The sequence below is a fragment of the Cornus florida genome, unplaced genomic scaffold (assembly GCF_030987335.1).
Source record: "Cornus florida cultivar Cherokee Brave unplaced genomic scaffold, ASM3098733v1 CherokeeBrave_3.0.0_Hap2_Chr01, whole genome shotgun sequence".
Taxonomy (NCBI): domain Eukaryota; kingdom Viridiplantae; phylum Streptophyta; class Magnoliopsida; order Cornales; family Cornaceae; genus Cornus; species Cornus florida.
In genome coordinates this window covers 9,449,767-9,466,549 of record NW_026775571.1, presented here as the reverse complement: position 1 = coordinate 9,466,549, position 16,783 = coordinate 9,449,767, and positions in this window count along the sequence as shown.

Below are 16,783 nucleotides of genomic sequence, written 5' to 3'. Positions count from 1 at the left end.
AAAATTAGAGTTTTGAGATTAACTTTTTCGAGTTCCCTATAGAGTTGCGAAGAGTGCTTTAATGACAAAAGGTGGAATCTTCAAAAGAAAATACCTCAATCAAGGTACCTATTATTTCAGTATACCTTTTTAATCTATAAAGATTAAATCTTAGAAAGAAAATGAGAGTTTTGAGTTAAACTTATTCGAGTTCCCTTTGACGTCCAGAAGAGTGCTTTAATGAGTAAAGATTGAATCTTTGAATGAAAATACCTCAATCAAGGTACTTATTACGTCACTGGACCGTTGTATTATACAATTTTTAAATCTTTGAAAGAAAATGGGAGTTTTGAGTTAAACTTATTCGAGTTTCTTTTGACGTTATAAAGAGTGTTTTAGTGAGTAAAGACTAAATCTGTGATGAAATTACATCAATCAAGGTAACTATTACGTCATTAGACCTTTTAATGTATAAAGATTGAACCTTTAAAAGAAAATGAGAGTTTTGAGTTTAACTTTTTCAAGTTCCTTATGAGGTCGCGAAGAGTGTTTTAATGACTAAAGATTGAACCTTTGTACGAAAATACCCCAATCAAGGTAATACCCCAATCAAGGTACCTATTATGTCACTGGACCATTTTAATGTATAAACATTAAAGCTTTGAATTAAATTACGTCAATGAAGGTACCTACTATGTCACTAGACTATTTTAATGCATAAAGATTCAATCTTTGAATGAAAATCAAAGCTTTGAGTTCAACATATTCGAGTTCGCTTTAACGTCACGAAGTGTGTTTTAATGTATAAAGATTGAATCTTTGAATGAAATTACCTCAATCAAGGTACCTATTATGTCATTAGGTCTTTTAAATGTATAAAGATTGAATCATTGAAAGAAAATGAGAGTTTTGAGTTTAACATATTCGAGTTCTCTATAAAGTCGCGAAGAGTGTTTTAATGACTAAAGATTGAATCTTTGAATGAAAATAGCTCAATCAATGAACCTATTATGTCACTAGACCATTTTACTGTATAAATATTAAATCTTTAAAAGAAAATGAGAGTTTTGAGTTAAACTTATTTGAGTTCCCTTTGAGTTCACGAAGAGTGTTTTAATAAGTAAAGATTGAATCTTTAAATGAAATTACATCAATCAAGGTATTAACTATGTCACTAGACCTTTTAATTGTATAAAGACTGAATCTTTGAAAGAAAATAAGAGTTTTGAGTTTAACTTATTCAAGTTCCCTATGAAGTCGCGATGAGTGTTTTACAGACAAAAGATAAATTTTTCGAATGAAAATACCTCAATCAATGTACCTATTATGTCACTAGACCATTTTATTGTATAAAGATTAAATATTTGAAAGAAAATGAGAATCTTGATTTAAACTTTTTCGAATTCCCTTTGACGTAACGAAGAGTGTTTAAATGAGTAAAGATTGAGTCTTTGAATTGAATTACCTCAATTTGGGGACTTATTATGTCTCTTGACCTTTATAATGTATAAAGATTGAATCTTTTAAAGAAAATTTGAGTTTTGAGCTTAACTCATAAAAGCTCCCTTGGAAGTCGCGAACAGTGTTTTAACGACTAAAGATTAAATCTTTGTAGGAAGATACCCCAATCAAGGTACCTTTTATGTCACTCCACCTTTTTAATGTATAAAGATTGAATATTTGAAAGAAAATGTGAGATTTGAGTTAAACTTAATCGAGTTCCCATTGACGTCCCGAAGTGTGTTTTAAAAAGAGTAAAGAATGAATCTTTGAATGAAAATACCACAATCAAAGTACATATTATGTCAGTAGACCATTTTAACGTAAAAAGATTAAATCATTGAAAGAAAATGAGAGTTTCGTGCTAAGCTTATTGAAGTTCCCTTTGACGTCACGAAGAACGTTTTAATGAGAAAAGATTCAATCTTTGATTGAAATTACCTCATTCAAGGTATTAATTATATCATTAGACCTATTATGTCACTGGACCATTTTAATGTATAGAGATTAAATCTTTGAAAGCAAATTAGAGTTTTGAGTTAAATATATTCGAGTTCCCTTCGACGTCACAAAGAGTGTTTTAATGAGTGGAAATTGAATCTTTAAATGAAATTTCCTCAATCAAGGTACCTATTATGTCACTACACCTATTTAATGTTTAAAGACTGAATCTTTGAAATAAAATTAGAGCTTTGAGTCAAATTCATTCGAGTTCCCTGCGACATTCCGAAGAGAGATTTTATGAGTAAAGGTTGAATCTTTGAATGAAATTATCTCAATCAAGGTACCTATTATGTCACTAGTCCTTTTTAACGTATAAAGATTGAATCTTTAAAAGAAAAATAGAGTTTTGAGATTAACTTTTTCGAGTTCCCAATAGAGTTGCGAAGAGTGCTTTAATGATAAAAGGTCGAATCTTTGAAAGAAAATACCTCAATCAAGGTACCTATTATGTCAGTATACCTTTTTAATCTATAAAGATTAAATCTTAGAAAGAAAATGAGAGTTTTGAGTTAAACTTATTCGAGTTCCCTTTGATGTCCAGAAGAGTGCTTTAATGAGTAAAGATTGAATCTTTGAATGAAAATACCTCAATCAAGGTACTTATTACGTCACTGGACCATTGTCTTATACAATTTTTAAATCTTTGAAAGAAAGTGGGAGTTTTGAGTTAAACTAATTCGAGTTTCTTTTGACGTTATAAAGAGTGTTTTAGTGAGTAAAGACTGAATCTGTAATGAAATTACATCAATCAAGGTAACTATTACGTCATCAGACCTTTTAATGTATAAAGATTGAATCTTTGTAAGAAAATGAGAGTTTTGAGTTTAACTTTTTCAAGTTCCTTATGAAGTCGCGAAGAGTGTTTTAATGACTGAAGATTGAATCTTTGTACAAAAATACCCCAATCAAGGTCCCTATTATGTCACTAGACCATTTCAATGTATAAACATTAAAGCTTTGAATGAAATTACGTCAATGAAGCTACCTAATATGTTACTAGACTATTTTAATGTATAAAGATTAAATCTTTTAAAGAAAATTAGAGTTTTGAGTTCAACATATTCGAGTTCGCTTTGACGTCACGAAGTGTGTTTTAATGAAGAAAGATTGAATTTTTGAATGAAATTACCTCAATCAAGGTACCTATTATGTCATTAGGCCTTTTTAACGTATAAAGATTGAATCATTGAAAGAAAATGAGAGTTTTGAGTTTAACGTATTCGAGTTCCTTATAAAGTCGCGAAGAGTGTTTTAATGACTAAAGATTGAATTTTTGAATTAAAATACCTCAATCAATAAACCTATTATGTCACTAGACCATTTTAATGTATAAATATTAAATCTTTAAAAGAAAATGAGAGTTTTGAGTTAAACTTATTTGAGTTCCCATTGAGATTACGAAGAGTGTTTTACTGAGTCAAGATTGAATCTTTGAATAAAATAACTTCAATCAAGGTATTAACTATGTCACTAGACCTTTTAATTGTATAAAGACCGAATCTTTTTTAAGAAAATGAGAGTTTTGAGTTTAACTTATTCAAGTTCCCTATGAAGTCATGATGAGTGTTTTAAAGACTAAAGATAAAATTTTCGAATGAAAATACCTCAATCAATGTACCTATTATGTCACTAGACCATTTTATTGTATAAAGATTAAATCTTTGAAAGAAAATGAGAGTTTTGTGCGAAGCTTATTCAAGTTCCCTTTGACGTCACGAAGAACGTTTTAATGAGTAAAGATTCAATCTTTAATTGAAATTACTTCATTCAAGGTACCAATTATATTATTAGACTTATTACTTCACTGGACAATTTTTATGTACAGAGATTAAATCCTTGAAAGAAAATGAGAGTTTTGAGTTAAACAGATTAGAGTTCCCTTTGACGTCACAAAGATTATTTTAATGAATGAAAATTGAATCTTTAAATGAAATTTCCTCAATCAAGGTACCTAATATGTCACTAGACATATTTAATATTTCAAGATTGAATCTTTGAAATAAAATGAGAGTTTTGAGTCAAATTCATTCGAGTTCCCTTCGACATTCCGAAGAGGGATTTTATGAGTAAAGGTTGAATCTTTGAATGAAATTATCTCAATCAAGGTACCTATTATGTCACTAGACCTTTTTAACTTATAAAGGTTAAATCTTTAAATGAAAATTGGAGTTCTGAGTTTAACTTATTCTAGTTCCCTATGAAGTTGCGAAGAGTGTTTTAATCCCTAAATATTTAATCTTTGAAAGAAAATATCTCAATCAAGGTACCTACTATGTCACTAGACCTTTTTAATCTATAAAGATTGAATTTTTGAAAGAAAAATAGAGTTTTGAGTTAAACTTATTTGAGTACCATTTGACGTCCAAAAGAGTGCTTTAATGAGTAAAGATTGAATCTTTGAATGAAAATACATCAATCAAGGTACCTATTATACCACTCGACCATTATAATGTATAAAAATTGAATCATTGAAAGAAAATGAGAGTTTTTAGTTAAACTGATTCAAGTTCTGATTGACGTCCTGAAAAGTTTTTTAATGAGTAGAGATTGAATCTTTGAATGAAAATACCTGAATCGAGGTATCTATTACGTCACTAGACCATTTTAACTTATAAAGATTAAATCTTTGAAAAAAATGAGAGTTTTTTGTTAAACTTGTTCGAGTTCCCTTTGACTTCATGAAGAGTATTTTAATGAGTAAGGATTGAATCTTCGGACGAAATTACCTCAATCTAGGTACCTACTATGTCCTTAGACGTTTTTAATATATAAAGAATTGAATCTTTGAAAGAAAATGAGAGTTTTGAGTTAATCTTATTCAAGTTCGCTTTGACGTCACGAATAGTGTTTTAATGACTAAAGATTGAATCTTTGAATGAAATTACTTCAATCAAGGTACCTATTATGTCCCTGAACCTCTTTCATGGTTCAAGATTGAATCGTTGAAAGAAAAACGTGTGTTTTGAGTTAAATTTAGTTGAGTTTCCTTCGACGTTCCAAAAAAGTGTTTTCATGAGTAAAGATTGAATCTTTGAAAGAAATTATCTCAATCAAGGTACCAATTATGTCACTAGTCCTTTTTAACGTATAAAGATTGAATCTTTGAATAAAAATTAGAGTTTTGGGATTAACTTTTTCGAGTTCCCTATAGAGTTTCGAAGAGTGCTTTAATGACAAAAGGTGGAATTTTTGAAAGAAAATACCTCAATCAAGTTACCTATTATGTCAGTATACCTTTTTAATCTATAAAGATTAAATTTTAGAAAGAAAATGAGAGTTTTGAGTTAAACTTATTCGAGTTCCCTTTGACGTCCAGAAGAGTGCTTTAATGAGTAAAGATTGAATCTTTGAATGAAAATACCTCAATCAAGGTACTTGTTACGTCACTGGACCATTGTGTTATACAATTTTTAAATCTTTGAAAGAAAGTGGGAGTTTTGAGTTAAACTTATTTGAGTTTCTTTTGACGTTATAAAGGGTGTTTTAGTGAGTAAAGACTGAATCTGTAATGAAATTACATCAATCAAGGTAACTATTACGTCATCAGACCTTTTAATGTATAAAGATTGAATCTTTGAAAGAAAATGAGAGTTTTGAGTTTAAACTTTTCAAGTTCCTTATAAAGTCGCGAAGAGTGTTTTAATGACTAAAGATTGACTCTTAGTACAAAAAATACCCCAATCAAGGTACCTATTATGTCACTAGACCATTTTAATGTATAAACATTAAAGCTTTGAATAAAATTACGTCAATGAAGGTACCTAATATGTCAGTAGACCATTTTAATGTATAAAGATTAAATCTTTGAAAGAAAATTAGAGTTTTGAGTTCAACATATTCGAGTTCGCTTTGACGTCACGATGTGTGTTTTAAAGAAGAAAGATTGAATTTTTGAATGAAATTACCTCAATCAAGGTACCTATTATGTCACTAGAATGTATAAAGATTGAATCATTGAAAGAAAATGAGAGTTTTGAGTTTAACATATTCGAGTTCCCTATAAAGTCGCGAAGAGTGTTTTAATGACTAAAGATTAAATCTTTGAATGAAAATACCTCAATCAATGAACCTATTATGTCACTAGAACATTTTAATATATAAATATTAAATCGTTAAAAGAAAATGATTATTTTGTGTTAAACTTATTTGAGTTCTCATTGAGATTACGAAGAATGTTTTAGTGAGTAAAGATTGAATCTTTGAATGAAATTACTTCAATCAAGGTATTAACTATGTCACTAGACCTTTTAATTGTATAAAGACTGAATCTTTGAAAGAAAATGAGAGTTTTGAGTTTAACTTATTCAAGTTCCCTATAAAGTCACGATGAGTGTTTTGAAGATTAAAGATAAATTTTTCAAATGAAAATACCTTAATCAATGTACCAATTATGTCACTAGACCATTTTATTGTATAAAGATTAAATCTTTGAAAGAAATTGAGAGTTTTGTGCTAAGCTTATTCAAATTCCCTTTGACGTCGCGAAGAACATTTTAATGAGTAAAGATTCAATCTTTGATTGAAATTACCTCATTCAAGGTACCAATTATGTCATTAGACCTATTATTTAACTGGACAATTTTTATGTACAAAGATTAAATCCTTGAAAGAAAATGAGAGTTTTGAGTTAAACATATTCAAGTTGCCTTTGACGTCACAAATAGTGTTTTAATGTATGAAAATTGAATCTTTAAATGAAATTTCCTCAATCAAGGTACCTAATATGTCACTAGACCTATTTAATGTTTAAAGATTGAATCTTTGAAATAAATGAGAGTTTTGAGTCAAATTCATTCGAGTTCTCTTCGATATTCCGAAGAGGGATTTTATGAGTAAAGGTTGAATCTTTGAATGAAATTATCTCAATCAAGGTACTTATTATGTCACTAGACCTTTTTAACTTATAAAGGTTAAATCTTTCAATGAGAATTAGAGTTCTGAGTTTAACTTATTCGAGTTCCCTATGAAGTTGCGAAGAGTGTTTTAATCCCTAAATATTTAATCTTTGAAATAAAATATCTCAATCAAGGTATATATTATGTCACTAGACCTTTTTAATCTATAAAGATTGAATCTTTGAAAGAAAATTAGAGTTTTGAGTTAAACTTATTTGAGTACCCTTAGACGTCCAGAAGAGTGCTTTAATGAGTAAAGATTGAATATTTGAATAAAAATACATCAATTAAGGTACCTATTATACCACACGATCATTATAACGTATAAAAACAAAATCATTGATAGAAAATGAGTGTTTTTAGTTAATCTTATTCGAGTACGCTTTGACGTCACGAATAGTGTTTTAATGAGTAAAGATTGAATCTTTGAATGAAATTACTTCAATCAAGGTACCTATTATGTCACTGAATCTCTTTAATGGTTCAAGATTGAATCTTTGAAAGAAAAACGAGAGTTTTCAGTTAAATTTATTCGAGTTTCCTTCGACGTTCCAAAAGAGTGTTTTTATGAGTAAAGATTGAATCTTTGAAAAAAATTATCTCAATCAAGGTACCTATTATGTCACTAGTCCTTTTCAACGTATAAAGATTAAATCTTTGAATGAAAATTAGAGTTTTGAGATTAACTTTTTCGAGTTTCCTATAGAGTTACGAAGAGTGCTTTAATGGCAAAAGGTGGAATCTTTGAAAGAAAATATCTCAATCAAGGTACCTATTATGTTAGTATACCTTTTTAATCTATAAAGATTATATCTTAGAAAGAAAATGAGAGTTTTGAGTTAAACTTATTCGAGTTCCCTTTGACGTCCAGAAAAGTGCTTTAATGAGTAAAGATTGAATCTTTGAATGAAAATACCTCAATCAAGGTACTTATTATGTCACTGGACCATTGTATTATACAATTTTTAAATCTTTGAAAGAAAGTGGGAGTTTTGAGTTAAACTTATTCGAGTTTCTTTTGACGTTGTAAAGAATGCTTTAGTGAGTAAACACTGAATCTGTAATGAAATTGCATCAATCAAGGTAACTATTACGTCATCAGTCCTTTTAATGTATAAAGATTGATTCTTTGAAAGAAACTGAGAGTTTTGAGTTTAACTTTTTCAAGTTCCTTATGAAGTCGCGAAGAGTGTTTTAATGACTAAAGATTAAATCTTTGTACAAAAATACCCCAATCAAGGTACCTATTATGTCACTAGACCATTTTAATGTATAAACATTAAAGCTTTGAATGAAATTACATCAATGAAGGTACCTAATATGTCACTAGACCATTTTAATGTATAAAGATTAAATCTTTGAAAGAAAATTAGAGTTTTGAGTTCAACATATTCGAGTTCGTTTTAACGTCACAAAGTGTGTTTTAATGAAGAAAGATTGAATTTTTGAATGAAATTACCTCAGTCAAGGTACCTATTATGTTACTAGGCCTTTTTAATGTATAAAGATTGAATAATTGAAAGAAAATGAGAATTTTGAGTTTAACATATTCGAGTTCCCTATAAAGTAGCGAAGAGTGTTTTAATGACTACAAATTGAATCTTTGAATGAAAATACCTCAATCAATGAACCTCTTATATCACTAGACCATTTTAATGTATAAATATTAAATCTTTAAAAGAAAATGAAAGTTTTGAGTTAAACTTATTTGAGTTCCCATTGAGATTACAAAGAGTGTTTTAGTGAGTAAAGATTGAATCTTTGAATGAAATTACTTCAATCAAGGTATTAAGTATGTCACTGGACCTTTTAATTGTATAAAAACTGAATCTTTGAAAGAAAATGAGAGTTTTGAGTTTAACTTATTCAAGTTCCCTATGAAGCCACGATGAGTGTTTTAAAGACAAAAGATAAAATTTTCGAATGAAAATACCTCAATCAATGTACCTATTATGTCACTAAATCATTTTATTGTATAAAGATTAAATTTTTGAAAGAAAATGAGAGTTTTGTGCTAAACTTATTCAAGTTCCCTTTGACGTCACGAAGAACGTTTTAATGAGTAAAGATTCAATATTTGATTGAAATTACCTAATTCGAGGTACCAATTATGTCATTAGACCAATTATTTCACTGGACAATTTTTATGTACAGAGATTAAATTCTTGAAAGAAAATGAGAGTTTTGGATTAAACATATTCGAGTTCCCTTTGACGTCACAAAGAGTGTTTTAATGAATGAAAATTGAATCTTTAAATGAAATTTCCTCAATCAAGGTACCTAATATGTCACTAGACCTATTTAATGTTTAAAGATTGAATCTTTGAAATAAAATGAGAGTTTTGAATCAAATTCATTTAAGTTTCCTTCGACATTCCGAAGAGGGATTTTATGAGTAAAGGTTGAATCTTTAAATGAAATTATCTGAATCAAGGTACCTATTATGTCACTAGACTTTTTTCACTTATAAAGGTTAAATCTTTGAATGAAAATTAGAGTTCTGAGTTTAACTTATTCGAGTTCCTTATGAAGTTATGAAGAGTGTTTTAATCCCTAAATATTTAATCTTTGAATGAAAATATCTCAATCAAGATACCTAATATGTCACTAGACCTTTTTAATCTACAAAGATTGAATCTTTGAAAGAAAATTAGAGTTTTGAGTTAAACTTATTTGAGTACCCTTCGACGTCCAGAAGAGTGCTTTAATGAGTAAAGATTGAATCTTTGAATAAAAATATATCAATCAAGGTACCTATCATACCGCTCGACCATTATAATGTATAAAAATTAAATCATTAAAAGAAAATGAGAGTTTTTAGTTAAACTTATTCAAGTTCCGATTGACGTTCCGAAAAGTGTTTTAATGAGTAGAGATTGAATCTTTGAATGAAAATACCTCAATCGAGGTATCTATTATGTCACTAGACCATTTTAATGTATAAAGATGAAATCTTTGAAAAAAATGAGAGGTTTTTGTTAAACTCGTTCAAGTTGGCTTTGACTTCACGAAGAGTATTTTAATGGGTAAGGATTGAATCTTTGAATGAAATTACCTCAATCTAGGTACCTATTATGTCGCTAGACGTTTTTAATATATAAAGAATTGAATCTTTGAAAGAAAATGAGAGTTTTGAGTTAATCTTATTCGAGTTCGCTTTAATGTCACGAATAGTGTTTTAATGAGTAAAGATTGAATCTTTGAATGAAATTACTTCAATCAAGGTACTTATTATGTCACTGAACCTCTTTAATGGTTCAAGATTGAATATTTGAAAGAAAAATGAGAGTTTTGAGTTAAATTTATTCGAGTTTCCTTCAACGTTCCAAGATATTGTTTTTATGAGTAAAGATTGAATCTTTGAAAGAAATTATCTCAATCAAGGTATCTACTATGTTACTAGTCCTTTTTAACTTATAAAGATTGAATATTTGAATGAAAATTAAAGTTTTGAGATTAACTTTTTCGAGTTCCCTTTAGAGTTGCGAAGAGTGCTTTAATGACAAAAGGTGGAATCTTTGAAAGAAAGTACCTCAATCAAGGTACCTATTATGTCAGTATACCTTTTTAATCTATAAATATTAAATCTTCGAAAGAAAATGAGAGTTTTAAGTTAAACTTATTCGAGTTCCCTTTGACGTCCAGAAGAGTGCTTTAATGAGTAAAGATTGAATCTTTGAATGAAAATACCTCAATCAAGGTACTTATTACGTCACTGGACCATTGTATTATACAATTTTTAAATCTTTGAAAGAAAGTTGGAGTTTTGAGTTAAACTTATTCGAGTTTCTTTTGACGTTATAAAGAGTGTTTTAGTGAGTAAAGACTAAATCTGTAATGAAATTACATCAATCAAGGTAACTATTATGTCATCAGACCTTTTACTGTATAAAGATTAAATCTTTTAAAGGAAATAAGAGTTTTGAGTTTAACTTTTTCAAGTTCTTTATGAAGTCGCGAAGAGTGTTTTAATGACTAAAGATTGAATCTTTGTACAAAAATACCCCAATCAAGGTACCTATTATGTCACTAAACCATTTTAATGTATAAACATTAAAGCTTTGAATGAAATTACGTCAATGAAGGTACCTAATATGTCAGTAGACCATTTTAATGTATAAAGATTAAATCTTTGAAAGAAAATTAGAATTTTGAGTTCAACATATTCGAGTTCGCTTTAACGTCACGAAGTGTATTTCAATGAATAAAGATTGAATTTTTGAATGAAATTACCTCAATCAAGGTACCTATTATATCACTAGGCCTTTTTAATATATAAAGACTGAAACATTGAAAGAAAATGAGAGTTTTGAGTTTAACATATTCGGGTTCCCTATAAAGTCGCGAAGAATGTTTTAAAAACTAAAGATTGAGTCTTTGAATGAAAATACCTCAATCAATGAACCTATTATGTCACTAGACCATTTTAATGTATAAATATTAAATCTTTAAAAGAAAATGAGAGTTTTGGGTTAAACTTATTTGAGTTCCCGTTGAGATCACGAAGAGTGTTTTAGGGAGTAAAGATTGAATCTTTGAATAAAATTACTTAAATCAAGGTATTAACTATGTCACTAGACTTTTTAATTGTATAAAGACAGAATCTTTGACAGAAAATGAGAGTTTTGAGTTTAACTCATTCAAGTTCCCGATGAAGTCAAGATGAGTGTTTTAAAGACTAAAGATAAATTTTTTGAATGAAAATACCTCAATCAATGTACCTATTATGTCACTAGACCATTTTATTATATAAAGATTAAATCTTTGAAAGAAAATGAGAGTCTTGATTTAAACTTATTCGAATTACCTTTGACGTAACGAAGAGTGTTTTAATAAGTAAAGATTGAGTCTTTGAATTGAATTACCTCAATTTGGGGAGTTATTATGTCTCTAGACCTTTTTAATGTATAAAGATTGAATCTTTTAAAGAAAATTTGAGTTTTGAGTTTAACTTATTCAAGTTCCCTAGGAAGTCGCGAACAGTGTTTTAATTAGTAAAAATTAAATCTTTGTATGAAAATACTCCAATCAAGGTACCTTTTATGTCACTCCACCTTTTTAATGTTTAAAGATTGAATCTTTGAAAGAAAATGTGAGATTTGAGTTAAACTTAATCGAGTTCCCATTGACGTCCCGAAGAGTGTTTTAAAGAGTAAAGAATGAATCTTTGAATGAAAATACCGCAATCAAGGTACATATTATGTCAGCAACCCGTTTTAACGTAAAAAGATTAAATCTGTGAAAGAAAATGAGAGTTTTGTGCTAAGCTTCTTTAAGTTCCCTTTGACGTCATGAAGAACGTTTTAATGAGTAAAGATTCAATCTTTGATTGAAATTACCTCATTCAAGGTACCAATTATGTCATTAGACCTATTATTTCACTGGACAATTTTTAAGTATCGAGATTAAATCCTTGAAAGAAAATGAGAGTTTTGAGTTAAACATATTCGAGTTCCATTTGATGTCACAACGAGTGTTTTAATGGGTGAAAATTGAATCTTTAAATGAAATTTCCTCAATCAAGATACATAATATGTCACTAGACCTATTTAATGTTTAAAGATTGAATCTTTGAAATAAAATGAGAGTTTTGAGTCAAATTAATTCGAGTTCCCTTCGACATTCCGAAGAGGGATTTTATGAGTAAAGGTTGAATCTTTAAATGAAATTATCTCAATCAAGGTACCTATTCTGTCACTAAACCTTTTTAACTTATAAAGGTTAAGTCTTTGAATGAAAATTAGAGTTATGAGTTTAACTTATTCGAGTTCCGTATGAAGTTGCAAAGAGTGTTTTAATCCCTAAAGATTTAATCTTTGAAAGAAAATATCTCAATCAAGGTACCTATTATGTTACTAGACCTTTTTAATTTATAAAGATTGAATCTTTGAAAGAAAATTAGAGTTTTGAGTTAAACTTATTTGAGTACCCTTTGCCGTCCAGAAGAGTGCTTTAATGAGTAAAGATTGAATCTTTGAATGAAAATACATCAATAAAGGTACCTATTATACCACTCGACCATTATAATGTATAAAAATTGAATCATTGAAAGAAAATGAGAGTTTTTAGTTAAACTTATTCAAGTTCCGATTGACGCCCCGAAGAGTATTTTAATGAGCAGAGATTGAATCTTTGGATGAGAATACCTCTATCGAGGTATCTATTATGTCACTAGACCATTTTTAATGTATAAAGATTAAATCTTTGAAAAAAATGAGAGTTTTTTGTTAAACTCGTTTGAGTTCCCTTTCACTTCACGAAGAGTGTTTTAATAAGCAAGGATTGAATCTTTGAATGAAATTACCTCAATCTAGGTACCTATTATTTCCCTTGACATTTTTAATATATAAAGAATTGAATCTTTGAAAGTAATGAGAGTTTTGAGTTAATCTTATTCGAGCTCGCTTTGACGTCACGAATAGTGTTTTAATGAGTAAAGATTGAATCTTTGAATGAAATTACTTTAATCAAGGAACCTATTATGCACTGGACCTCTTTAATGGTTCAAGATTAAATATTTGAAAGAAAAATGACAGTTTTGAGTTAAACTTATTCGAGTTTCCTTCGATGTTCCGAAGAGTGTTTTCATGAGTAATTACGACAGTTTTGAGTTGAAAGATTGAATCTTTGAAAGAAATTATCTCAATCAAGGTACCTATTATGTCACTAGTCCTTTTTAACGTATAAAGATTGAATCTTTGAATGAAAATTAGAGTTTTGAGATTAACTTTTTCGAGTTCCCTATAGAGTTGCGAATAGTGCTTTAATGACAAAAGGTGGAATCTTTGAAAGAAAATACCTCAATCAAGGTACCTATTATGTCAGTATACCTTTTTAATCTATAAAGATTAAATCTTAGAAAGAAAATGAGAGTTTTGAGTTAAACTTATTCGAGTTTCCTTTGACGTCCAGAAGAGTGCTTTAATGAGTAAAGATTGAATCTTTGAATGAAAATACCTCAATCAAGGTACTTATTACGTCACTGGACCATTGTATTATACAATAGGCCTTTTTAAGGTATAAAGATTGAATCACTGAAAGAAAATGAGAGTTTTGAGTTTAACATGTTCGAGTTCTCTATAAAGTCTTGAAGAGTATTTTAATGACTAAAGATTGAATTTTTGAATGAAAATATCTCAATCAATGAACCTATTATGTCACTAGACCATTTTAACCTATAAATATTAAATCTTTAAAAAAAAAAATAAGAGTTTTGTGTTAAACTTATTTGAGTTTCCTTTGAGACCACGAAGAGTGTTTTAGTGAGTAAAGATTGAATCTTTGAATGAAATTACTTCAATCAAGGTATTAACTATGTCACTAGACCTTTTAATTATATAAAGACTGAATCTTTGAAAGAAAATGAGAGTTTTTAGTTTAACTTATTTAAGTTCCTTACGAAGTCGCGATGAGTGTTTTAAAGAGTAAAGATAAATTTTTCGAACGAAAATACCTCAATCAATGTACGTATTATGTCACTAGACCATTTTATTGCATAAAAATTTAATCTTTGAAAGAAAATGAGAGTCTTGATTTAAACTTATTCGAATTCCCTTTGACGTAACGAAGAGTGTTTTAATAAGTAAAGATTGAGTCTTTGAATTGAATTACCTTAATTTGGGGACTTATTATGTCTCTAAACCTTTTTAATGTATAAAGATTGAATTTCTTAAAGAAAATTTGAGTTTTGAGTTTAACTTATTCAAACTCCCTAGGAAGTCGCAAACAGTGTTTTAATGACTAAAGATTGAATCTTTGTATGAAAATACCCCAATCAAGGTACCTTTTGTGTCACACCTTTTTAATGTATAAAGATTGAATCTTTGAAAGAAAATGTGAGATTTGAGTTAAACTTAATCGAGTTCTCATTGACTTCCCGAAGAGTGTTTTAAAGAGTAAAAAATGAATCTTTGAATGAAAATACCACAATCAAGGTACATATTATGTCAGTAGACCATTTTAACATTAAAAGATTAAATCTTTGAAAAAAATTAGAGTTTTGTGCTAAGTTTATCCAAGTTTCCTTTGACGCCACAAAGAACGTTTTAATGAGTAAAGATTCAATCATTGATTGAAATTACCTCATTCAAGGTACCAATTATGTCATTAGACCTATTATGTCACTGGACCATTTTAATGTATAGAGGTTAAATCTTTAAAAGAAAATGAGAGTTTTGAGTTAAACATATTCGAGTTCCTTTGACATCACAAAGAGTGTTTTAATGACTGAAAATTGAATCTTTAAATGAAATTTCCTCAATCAAGGTACCTATTATGTCACTAGACCTATTTAATGTTTAAAGATTGAATCTTTGAAATAAAATGAGAGTTTAAAGTCAAATTCATTCGAGTTCCCTTCGACATTCCGAAGAGGGATTTTATGAGTAAAGGTAGAATCTTTGAACGAAATTATCTCAATCAAGGTACATATTACGTCACTAGTCCTTTTTAACTTATAAAGGTTAAATCTTTGAATGAAAATTAGAGTTCTGAGTTTAACTTATTCGAGTTCCCTATGAAGTTACGAAGAGTGTTTTAATCCCTAAAGATTTATCTTTGAAAGAAAATATCTCAATCAATGTACCAATTATTTCACTAGACCTTTTTAATTTGTAAATATGGAATCTTTGAAAGAAAATTAGAGTTTTGAGTTAAACTTATTTGAGTACCCTTTGACGTCCAGAATAGTGCTTTAATGAGTAAAGATTGAATCTTTGAATGAAAATACATCAATCAAGGTACCTATTATACCACTCGACCATTATAATGTATAAAAATTGAATCATTGAATGAAAATGAGGGTTTTTAGTTAAACTTATTCAAGTTTCGATTGACATCCCGAAGAGTGTTTTAATGAGTAGCGATTGAATCTGTGAATGAAAATACCTCAATCGAGGTATCTATTACGTCACTAGATCATTTTAATGTATAAAGATTAAATCTTTGAAAAAAATGAGAGTTTTTCGTTAAACTTGTTCGAGTTCCCTTTGACTTCACGAAGAGTGTTTTAATGAGTAAGCATTGAATCTTTGAATGAAATTACCTCAATCTAGGTACCTATTATGTCCTTAGACGTTTTTAATATATAAAGAATTGAATCTTTGAAAGAAAATGAGAGTTTTGAGTTAATCTTATTCGAGTTCGCTTTGACGTCACGAATAGTGTTTTAATGACTAAAGATTGAATCTTCAATTGAAATTACTTCAATCAAGGTACTTATTATGTCACTGAACCTCTTTCATGGTTCAAGACTGAATCTTTGAAAGAAAAACGAGTGTTTTGAGTTAAATTTATTCGAGTTTCCTTTGACATTCCAAAAGAGTGTTTTCATGAGTACAGATTGAATCTTTGAAAGAAATTATCTCAATCAAGGTACCAATTATGTCACTAGTCCTTTTTAACGAATAAAGATTGAATCTTTGAATAAAAATTAGAGTTTTGAGATTAACTTTTTCGAGTTCCCTATAGAGTTGCGAAGAGTGCTTTAATGACAAAAGGTGGAATCTTTGAAAGAAAATACCTCAATCAAGTTACCTATTATGTCAGTATACATTTTTAATCAATAAAGATTAAATTTTAGTAAGAAAAGGAGAGTTTTGAGTTAAACTTATTCGTGTTCCCTTTGACGTCTAGAAGAGTGCTTTAATGAGTAAAGATTGAATCTTTGAATGAAAATACCTCAATCAAGGTACTTATTATGTCACTGGACCATTGTGTTATACAATTTTTAAATCTTTGAAAGAAAGTGGGAGTTTTGAGTTAAACTTATTCGAGTTTCTTTTTTCGTTATAAAAAGTGTTTTAGTGAGTAAAGACTAAATCTGTAATGAAATTACATCAATCAAGGTAACTATTACGTCATCAGACCTTTTAATGTATAAAGATTGAATTTTTGAAAAAAAATGA